The following is an 11,311-nucleotide window of genomic DNA, read 5'->3' on the forward strand; positions in this document are numbered from 1 at the left end:
AAGACATAAAGAAAATCCATCTCTATTATTTACCCGGAACTAAAATCAAAAAGCTCTCTAATATTTTTCTTCTCTGCCTCCATATTTTAGTAGAAATTCTATTTTTAACATCTGCCATGATTTTAAAAATATTTTTTTAATACCGTGCATTTAAAAAAAATTATTTATTTTTGGCTGCATTGGGTCTTCGTTGCGGTGTGCGGGCTTCTCACTGTGGTGGCTTCTCTCAGTTGCACAGCACGGGTTTCAGTAGTTGTGGCTCGTGGGCTCTAGAGCGCAGGCTCAGTAGTTGTGGCGAACGGGCTTAGTTGCTCCGCAGCATATGTGATCTTCCTGGACCAGGGCTCCAGTCTGTGTCCCCTGTATTGGCAGGCGGATTCTTAACCACTGCACCACCAGGGACGTCCCACCATGATTTGTTATTTTGCAGCAAAATAAAAACTACGTAGCTCTTTTAGTTGATGTGGACACCCAGAGGAATTCACTTTTATAGCATCAATAATTGTTTTCCTCCAAATCAATCATTTGAACGGAACAGTCCACAAAATATTTCCTACAGAGAGAAAGCAGTAGGCACATCTGATTTCTTAGCATGTTCTGGGAGTGAGTAGAATTGACTGGAGCATTATAAAGTAAAATCTGCATTTATTCCACGACAATGGGATGTGAGGCAATGATGTATTTTTAGATATACAATAGTTACCCCTTACCTGAGGGGGTTACATTCCAAGACCCCCACTGGATGCCTAAAGCCTTGGATAGTACCAAGCCCTATATATACTATAATGAAGTTTAATTTAGAAATTAGGTACAGTAAGAGATTAACCACTAATAACAAAATAGAACAATTATAAAAATATACTGTAATAAAAGTTATATGAATGCGGTCTTTCATAATAATTGGGTTAGCCGAAAAGTTCATCCCAGTTTTTCCGTAACATCTTATGGAAAAACTGGAATGAATTTTTTGGCCCACCCAATATCTTATCGTACAGATTTAATGTCTTTTCTATCTTAACTAAGCACTTATGTGCTGTGGCCATATCTTTTACAGTTTGAGGTGGGACAGCAAATCTAGCACGAATTTCTTTTTCCTTCTTCACAGTGTCATGGACAGATTTGTTCTTAACAGTATATCTTGGCAACTTCAGCATATTTTTTCCCTTCCCTTATTAAGTAGAGAACTTTCACATTTTCACGTAACGGAAGCACTTTACGGCTTCTCTTTGGCACATCCAAATTGCCAACATCCCTCCTCTGGCACCCTGGGGCCATTATTAGGTAAAATAAGGGTCAGTTGAACACATTCAATCTGATAACAGAGCTGGCTACTAAGTAACTAATGGGCAGATATGCTGGACAAAGAAATGATTCGTGTTTCATGTTTGGTAATTGCAATCATTGTTGCTTTTTATTTTATTTTTTTTTTTGCGGTACGTGGGCCTCTCACTGTTGTGGCCTCTCCCGTTGCGGAGCACAGCCTCCGGACGCGCAGGCTCAGCGGCCATGGCTCATGGGCCCAGCCGCTCCGCGGCATGTGGGATCTTCCTGGACCGGGGCACAAACCCGTGTCCCCTGCATCGGCAGGCGAACTTTCAACCACTGCGCCACTTAGGGAAACCCCCATTGTTGCTTTTGTTGTGGTCATCCATTTACAATGCTTGGTGTCAGTTTATTTATCTCTTGTAAAAATAAAATACAGTGTGTGTGTGTGTGTGTGTGTGTGTGTGAAAAAAAATGATTCGTGTCCTGGGTGGGACAGAGCTGACGATGTGAGATTTCCTCACACAACTCAGAATGGCAAGCAGTTTACAACTTATGACTTGTTGATTTCCAGAATTTTTCATTTAATATTTTTGGACTGAGGTTGACTGCAGGTATCTGAAATCGCAGAACGTGAAACCACGGATAAAAGGAGACTACTGTATCTCCTTTATTGCCTGTGGGCTCCTTGAGGGCAAAGGGTATGACTTGCTCGCCACTGTGTCCTCAGCATCTGGCACTGTTTATTATTGATTTGCTTTAAGTTGAGGAAGAAAAAGCTCTGTCTTTGTTATTTGAAAGGTTTATTCTAAAAGGCCCGGGAAGGCTATTCTTAAAAGGAAATCAGCTTTTTGAAAACATATCTCCAGATACTGAAATCACAGAAAGGCACCTTAGCATTTCCTTGCCAGTCAGAACGAGTTCTCTGTGGATGCCCAGGCTTCCAGGCAGAGACCGCGTAATAGTCACGGGAGCCACCCCAGTCCTTCTGCCCCAGAGCAGGGGGCAGTAGAGTTCCCTCTTACGACTTGAGGGAGCAACTTTACTGAGCCCATTGTGTGCTAGACATTGTTCTAAGTATTTTGCATGTATTATTCCACTTAGATCATCACCAACTGATGAGGTAGATATTCCGCGCCTCCTTTTATAAATACAGACATTGAGGCTTAGTGAGATTAGCAATTATGTGAGCAATTTTGCTCACAGGTCTTAGCAGGCTCTGGTTGCAAGTCACAGAGACCCACTGGGGCTTAATCTTGCAAAGGAAGAAAGGTAGGGAGGGGCAAGGAGGGTTATTTTAAGGATCCTGGGATGTTTTGCTGAACCCAAGGGCAGACTTGCTACTAGACTCAGGAAGGTGTTTTGAGTCCGAATCTGGAAAGTGCTGGGAACCCAGGAAACACACCCACGATTCATCTCTCTCCTCCTGCAGAATGGTTTCTTTTTCTTGGCAACCTCATCCTTGTAGAGAATAATAGCTGCCCCGCAACTCAAGTCATAAATTATAGGTCCAGGCACTTGTAAAACCTGATTGTTCCTCTGTCTCGATTCTAAACTCCTTAGAGAGACACTTGTGTCTTCTTAGAAGGGCCTGGAGCCAGGCACACACATATGGTTGCAAGAATCTCTCCACGTGTAGAAAGATTGAGAGACAGATTCTAGACAAACAATGGAAAGATCATGGGATGGGCAAACACTAAAAACCTACCAGCTGTATACCAAGCTCACACAACTAGTAAGATTTAAATTACTGTCTATCCAACTCTGTTTCAAACAGACTTTGGGCTTTTTCTACTCCTATGATGCCTTTTTTTTTTTTTTTTTTTTTGCAGTACACGGGCCTCTCACTGCTGTGGCCTCTCCCATTGCGGAGCACAGGCTCCGGACGCACAGGCTCAGCGGCCATGGCTCACGGGCCTAGCCGCTCCACGGCATGTGGGATCTTCCCGGACCGGGGCACGAACCCGTGTCCCCTGCATCGGCAGGTGGACTTTCAACCACTGCGCCACCAGGGAAGCCCCCTATGATGCTTTTAAAAATCCTGTTTGATACTTTCTTTTTTGTGCCTTTTAGCCTCCCAAGAAGGCTATCAGTTTAAAAACCATATGATCTCAATACTCACAGAAAAAGCATGTGAGAAAATGCAACATCCATTCATGATAAAAACTCTCAAAGTTGATATAGAGGGAACATATTTCAACATAATAAAGGCCATTTATGACAAACCCACAGCTAATATCGTACTCAATGGTGAAAAGCTGAAAAATTTTTCTCTAACGTCAGGAACAAGACAAAGATGCCCCCTTTTGCCAATTCTATTTGACATAGTATTGGAAGTCCTAGCCACAGTTATCAGACACCAAAAACAAATAAAACGCATCCAGATTGGAAGGGAAGAAGTAAAACTATCACTGTTTGCAGATGACATGATATTATATATAGAAAGCCCTAAAATTTTTACCAAAAAACTTCTAGAGCTCCTCAATGCATTCAGTAAAGTTGCAGGATAGAAAATTATTGAAGTCTATTGCATTTCTATACACTAATAATAAAGTATCAGAAAGAGAAAGCAAAAGAAAATCCCATTTTCCATTGCATCAAAAAGAATAAAATACCTAGGAATAAATCTAACTAAGGAGGTAAAAGACCTGTACTCAAAAAGTATGACATTGATGAAAGAAATTGAAGATGACACACATGGAAAGATATACTGTGTTTTCAGACTGGAAGGATTAATAATGTTAAAATGACCATACTACCCAAGGCAATCTACAGATCCAATGCAATCCTTATCAAAACACCAATGGCATTTTTCATAGAACTAGAACAAATAATTCTAAAATTTGTATGGAAACATAAAGACCCCAAATAGCCAGAGCAATCTTGATAAAGAAGAAAAGAGCTGGAGGTATCATGCTCCCTGACTTTTGATGACAAAGCTACAGTCATCAACACAGTATGGTACTGAGAAAGACACATATCATATGATATCACTTATATGTGGAATCTAAAAAAGAGTACAAATGAACTATCTACGAAACAGAAATAGAGTTACAGATGTAGAAAACAAACTCATGGTTACAAGGGGGGTAGGGGGAGGAATAAATTGGGAGATTGGGATGGACATATACTATGTATTACATATGTGTTAATACACTGTATATATTAATAAAATAGATAACTAATAAGGACCTGCTTTAGAGCACAGGGAACTCTACTCAAATCTATGTAATGGCATATATGGGGAAAGAATATTAAAAAGTGGATATATGTATAACTATTCACTTTGCTGTACACTTGAAACTAACACAACACTGTAAATCAACTATACTCCAATAAAAATTAAAAAAAACCCAGCATGGTACTAGCACAACAACAGACACATTGATCAATGGAACAAAATATGGAGTCCAGAAATAAAGCCATACACTTATGATCAATTAATCTATGACAAAGGAGGCAAGAATATACAATGGGGGAAAGACAGTCTCCTCCATAAGTGGTGCTGGGATATTTAGACAGCTACATGTAAAAGAATGAATAGAACATTTCCCACACCATATACAAAAAGAAACTCCAAATGGATTAAAGACCTAAAATGTAAGACCTGAAAACATAAAACTCCTAGAAGGGAACATAGGCAGAACACTCTTTGACATAAATTGTGGCAATAATTTTTTTGGGGTCTCCTAAGGCAAAGGAAAGGAAACAGCAAAAATAAATAAATGGGACCTAATTAAACTTAAAAGCTTTTGCACAGCAAAGGAAACCATCTACAAAACAAAAAGACAACCTATTGAATGGGAGAAAATATTTGCGAATGATATGACTGATAAGAGGTTAAGATCCAAAATGTATCAACAGCTTATACAACTCGGTATCAAACAACGCAGTTTAAAAAATGGGCAGAAGACCTGACTAGACATTTTTCCAAAGACATACAGATGGCCAACAGGCACATGAAAAGATGCTCAACGTTGCTAATCTTCAGAGAAATGCAAATCAAAACGACAATGAGGTATTACCTCACACCAGTCAGAAGGGCCATCATGAAAAAGTCTACAACTAATAAATGCTGGAGAGGGTGTGGAGAAAAGGGAACCCTCCTACACTGTTGGTGGGAGAGCAAGTTGATGCAGCCACGGTGGTAAACAGCAGACCCTCCAAGCTTCACATAGCTTAGACAATATGTCACAAGACTCTTAACCACCCCCTATAGATAACACCTCTGATGTATGGGTCACTATAACAGTTGCCTAAGTTGTTTTTTAGGAACTAGTTCTTGCCCAACTCAAACTGGCCAAGACCACTGACCATTCATCTGGGCCTGTGTGATGTCCACCTTTTGACATCAGAGGGCAGAAAACTTCACCCTCAGATAGTGCTAATGCTGCCATCTTCTGAACACGCGCACTACGAAGCGTGATGCTCAGTTGCACCCGCGCAGAACAACAATCACCTCCCCTGCACCTCTGACAACCCTACACTCTTTCCCCATAAATATCCCAAGGCCCTGGCCTTGAAGGAGGCAGATTTGAGACGTATTCTTCCATCTCCTCTCTTGGCTGTCTCGTGAATAAACCCTTTCTTTGCTACAAACATTGGCATCTGTTTGGCTTCCTGCCTGTTGGGCAAATGAACCTGGTTAGGTAGTACTTTCCTCTATAAAAGCAACCTTCTCTCCTCTGTTCTCTGGACTTGCCTATGGTTTGCCATATTTTGCATGTCCTGATTGCGATTCTCTGCTATTCACGAATAAACACGTTTTGTTGGTACTATAACTGGCTCTTTTGTTTTTTTTAAGGTCAGTATTACATGATGATCAGAAGTGGAATCCCAAGGAGACAAACTCCTGAGAAATTAACGAACCCTGGAGCCACGTGAGGTGCTCACTCAGGCCCATTCTGCCCTCTGCTTCTGTGAGTTGTCTTTTTCCTTTCAGTTAAGTCTTCTCTCAGATGGGAGCTCCCTCCTTTCAGTTGAGCTCCGGCTTTATTTGGGATCTGTTTAAAGGTTTTGTCCTTTCTGGGGAGTGCTTGTTTTTTTTTTTTTAAAACTTAAAAAAAGATTTTTGTTTATTTTTGGCTGCGTGGGGTCTTCGTTGCTGTGCGCCGGCGGCGAGCGGGGGCTACGCTTTGCTGTGGTGTGCAGGCTTCTCATTGCAGTGGCTTATTTTGTTGCGGAGCACGGGCTGTAGGAGCACGGGCTTCAGTAGTTGCGGCACGTGGGCTCTAGAGTGCAGGTTCAGTAGTTGTGGCGCACAGGCTTAGTTGCTCCGCAGCATGTGTGATCTTCCTGGAACCAGGGTTCAAACCCGTGTCCCCTGCAATGGCGGCGGATTCTTAACCACTGCGCCACCAGGGAAGTCCCTCGTTTGTTTTTTGAACCTCTGGTTTTGAGTAATGGAATCCCAATCTGCTAAATTTTCTCAGGAGGGTCCTCCTTCTGGGACTCCAGCAGGTTTTATGTTTAAAAAATAATACACCTTGGGACTTCCCTGGTGGCACAGTGGTTAAGAATCCGCCTGCCAATGCAGGGGACACGGGTTCGATCCCTGGTCCAGGAAGATCCCACATGCCACGGAGCAACTAAGCCCGTGTGCCACAACTACTGAGCCACTGCTCTAAAGCCCGCGTGCCTAGAGCCCGTGCTCCACAACAAGAAGTCACCGCAATGAGAAGCCCGGGCACCGCAACGAAGAGTAGCCCCCGCTCGCCGCAACTAGAGAAAGCCCACGCACAGCAAGGAAGACCCAACGCAGCCAAAAATCAAATAAATTAAAATAAAATAAAAAAGATCTCTAGAGTATATTTAAAAAATTATACACCTTTAAAAATATCACTTATATGTGGAATCTAAAATAATAATACAAATGAACTTATTGACAAAACAGAACAGATTCACAGACATGGAAAACTTATGGTTACTGAAGGGAAAAGGGGCTGGGGGAGGGATAAATTAGGAGTTTGGGATTAACAGATACACACAATTATATATAATATAAACAACAAGGACATACTGTATAGCACAGGGAACTACAGTCAATATCTTGTAATAACCTATAATGGAAAAGCGTTGGAAAAAGTATACATACACACACATATTATACATATGTATATATACTGAATTACTTTACTGTACACCTGAAACATTGTAAATCAACTATACTTCAATAAAAACCCAAACCAAACCAAAAAACAAAAGGAAAAAAAAACCAAAAGCTTATACACATTTTAAACTAATTTGACCAGCCTAACCAAAAACAATTTAGAACTCCAATTGCCATTATGGGGAACTTAGGATCTCCCCAGACTTGCTTCTCTTAGAACCAAATTAGAAGACCGAGGCTCTAAAGTACAACAAACTGAACGGGACGCCTGTTTCAAACGCCTGTTTCAACTGGTACCTTGAGGCTTCTAAGCATATTTGGGACACTAAAATTGCCTCTTTACAAAATACCATTTCTAAATAATTAATCAATGTGAACAAACAACTGAAGACAAAAAAACCTTTGAAGCTTCCTTTTCCCCTTCCCCGTCCTCTTTGTCTCCAACCCCACCTCCTTCATACCCTCCTCTTCCTCATTCGAATTCTCTCACTGAACTTTGCTTTTTCTCCAAACCTCTCCCTACTTCTTCCTCATCTGAACCCATCAGAACCTGTCGCATTAAAATCAGACCCTCTGAAGATTCTAATGCTAAGCCCCTAATTTTCAATGCCCCCGCCCCCTGGACTAAGGCTGAACTACAAGCCACAAAGATTTTCCTAGAGTAGAGCTAAGGATCCCCCATATATTTCCCGAGGAATTTAATGTAGCTGTTCAGACTTACCGACCAGGTTTCTCAGACTTATACCATGGAGCTCACATGTTTGCTGGTGAAAGCCAGGCCCAAGACTGGATGAAAACAGCGCGTTGGGAGAGTCCTGAGAAATCTCTAGTGCTGCAAATGAAAGCTCAACCCCCTGCCTTGATATAGGATCAGGCTCGGGCAAACTTAAATGACTTCACCTGGCTTTCCCCAAGCCTACTGATTGAAATAAGATTCAGCCTTGCACCCAGACACACAATGAGCCTGTGCATGATTATTATAGCCAGTTCCCAGTTATTTTTAAGGAAAATTCTGGCCTTTCTATGGATGTTGATTGCACTTGGGTAGCCTTCAACTCAGTTTATTAATGGGCTGAACCGGGATCTTTCCCTTCTAGTTAAAAGGACCAGGATGGAATGGGAAACCATGTTCCCTCCTAATTCCCAGTGACGGGACTCTGGGCTTTCCCCTATCCTTCCTCTTAACCAGCTTGGAGTGGGATGAATCTCTGTCTTTAACGATACCAGAGTTACCCTCTCAGTGTTCAATCCCACTATTATTCACATCCCTTGCCTGGGAGTACTGAAACGGTTCATATAGTGGGGGTCTCTAATAAACTTAACATGTTCCTATCTCTGAACCTGTTCCCTTTTGTTTAGTTCCTCTAAGAGATACACTTTTCCCCTTTGTTCCTCCACCCCTACCCATTTATTAGGTGGAGATTTCTTAAAGAAATATTGTCTGGAATTTCTTCCTCCCCAAAAGGGGAGCTAATTCTAGAATTTGACAGTAGTGTTACCAAGCAAGGGCTTGCTGCCAGACACGCATAGAAGTCAATTCTATGGTACCGGCTTTTGAAAAAAAAAGAGCTTTATTGTGAGGTTGACCGGCAAGCAGATAGAAGGCAGGGCTCAAATCTGTCTCCTTGATCCCAGGTTAGGGGGTTAGGGGAATTTCAAACTTGGCAGAAGTTGATTGGATAGCCTCAAATCAGTACATATATGATAATCAAGGTACTTAGGCTGCTGGAAGCCAGATTTTCCTTATTTTAGGACCTCTCCCTTCTTAAAGCCCTCTGGTGGCAACACTTTTATTCTCTGAGTTCCATAGACTGAAGATATTTGGTTCTGGGCTCATCCTGGAGACATGGGTTCCCAACTTGCACATGCACAGTGCTGTCTCTATAAAACAACTTCAGGTCTGATTAATCACCAACCTGTTTTAAGAAAGCAAAACCAGTTTAAGCCAGTTGACGTTTTATGTGCCATTTCAGTAGCAACCAAAACAGCCTACAAGGTGAATCCAATGACCCTTTGGATGATATAACGTTACCTGGATCCTCTAGTTTATTTCAATAGGTAAACAGCTTGCTTCTCTGCTTCCTTTCTCAGGTCTCTTTGCAGGACAGCATTTACCTGTTAAAATTTTTAGCCTTTAAGGGACACAAAGTCTCCAAGGGAAAACTGCAGTTTGTTCAAACTCAGATTTCATAGTTGGGGCACCTGATCTCAAAACAAGGGTTACATTTAGATCCAAATAGGTTTCATGGCATCCTGAACGTCCCCAAACTCAAAGATAAGCTTGGGCTAGTTGGCTACTCTTGAAATTGGAAAAGCTTGATAAATCCCACTGCCCTTGCTTGGCCTGTGAAATCTTTTGCTAACAGCTCTTTCTCGCTGTAATAATCTTAACACTGCCACTCTTCTCCCCTCCTCTATGGACAATATTCCTCATGACTGACTCTGACAGATTACCTCCTGACGCCCATGATGACTTATAGGGAACTCCTTTTGGATAACACTGACTTTTTGTGGGTTTACCAATGGTTCTTATTTAAAAGGTGAACACGGTAAGTATTATGCTGGGTATGCTCTTGTAACTCTTTTGAAGCCATCAAGGCAGCACCTTTGTCCTTGGCTACGTCAGCCCAATAGGCTGAACTGTACGCTCTTGCTTGGGCCTGCGTTTTGGCCGAGGGTAAAGCTGTAAATATCTCTACAGACAGTAGATATGCTTTGGAGTAGCTTATGACTTTGGAATGCTATGGAAAGAGTGAGGCTTCCTCACTTCCAGTGGGGACCAAATTTAAAATGGCCCTTATGTTCAGGAATTATTAGATGCCATACTCTTGCCAGGGAATGTAAATTGGTGCAGCCACTATGGAGAACAGCTGGGGCACGTCCCTCACAGCCCCCCACATTAATGACCATCATGAGGGCAGGTGTTTCCCTTTAATAAACCAGCAGGTGGAGCCGTTCTGGCCTAAGGATTAGCAATCACTAGCTGGGGCTGGGAGCAAGTAGGGTGTAGGGGAAGCAGGGGCTGGTCAAGCAGAGGATGTACAAAGAGCAAGAAAACAGCCTGACCAAACACACGGCAGAGGTTTAGTTGTTGGTTCCTTTGATAGTAGCGTTCTTTTCAGAAATATCAGGGAGGTGGTTTCCTTCAACCTCCAGGGAATCAAGCTTGGAATGCCCAGGGACCTTGATAACTGGCCAAAGTGGCTGGCATAATCTTGCTGGTAAAATGAGCGGCTCTTTTGCTCTTTTAAGATCAACATTATTAAACCACGTCACAGAAAAGCTGAAGTTAAAATTTTTATCTTCACAATTGAGGGTGAATGAACTGGTTGGTTAGCCCATGTCTGCTACTTCACTTACTGAATGAGTGTCCTAAAAATAAAATATTAATATCCTGATACTTATACTAAATCCTGGACCCTGAAATGGAATCCTGCCCCCAGACCCTTATTTAACTTCACATTCTCCATCTGTAAAGGATGTATAAAAACAGGAGAACTTTGTAGACAGTCAGGGAAATGAAATGATATCTGAAAAACACTCAAGACACACAATTACTATTTGCTTTGTACTAATGGAAAGTACTGAATTGCCAACACATGCAGGGAAAATTTAGCTGTATTTGTTATTTTGTTTGGGCACAACTTGGTAAAGAAATTGCTCAGAATAGTTTCTCTGAAGAGCTTTGGGTACACTTACTATCATTTGCAAACCTTGGAAAAGGACTTAATTTTTATTGAAGGGAGCTGGAATCAGAAAATGGAACTTCTGCAATGAATCTGTAAAATAATAAAGAAGTCAGAGAAAAGTCTGTCATTTGATATTGTTTGGTCCTTTAAAAAGGGAAATATTTCCTATAAAGACATTTAATGCCAAGGCGGAGGGGGTGGGAGAGGGGTGGATTGGGAGTTTGGGATTAGCAGATGCAAACTTGTATAT

The 11,311-nt window shown here is 41.7% G+C and overlaps 1 pseudogene across 1 annotated transcript in view; it reads right to left on the bottom strand.

Moving 5' to 3' along the window:
• The window catches only part of LOC307198521 (chromobox protein homolog 1-like), a 47,791-nt pseudogene extending 37,951 nt beyond the window's left edge, over positions 1 to 9,840 (bottom strand). Inside the window, exon 1 of the transcript in view lies at positions 9,827 to 9,840. The product of the transcript in view is annotated as a chromobox protein homolog 1-like (transcript). The remainder of the gene's footprint in view (positions 1 to 9,826) is intronic.
• Between the last annotated feature and the right edge of the window lie 1,471 nt (positions 9,841 to 11,311).

The sequence above is a fragment of the Stenella coeruleoalba genome, assembly GCF_951394435.1.
Source record: "Stenella coeruleoalba genome assembly, chromosome: 15".
NCBI classification, from domain to species: domain Eukaryota; kingdom Metazoa; phylum Chordata; class Mammalia; order Artiodactyla; family Delphinidae; genus Stenella; species Stenella coeruleoalba.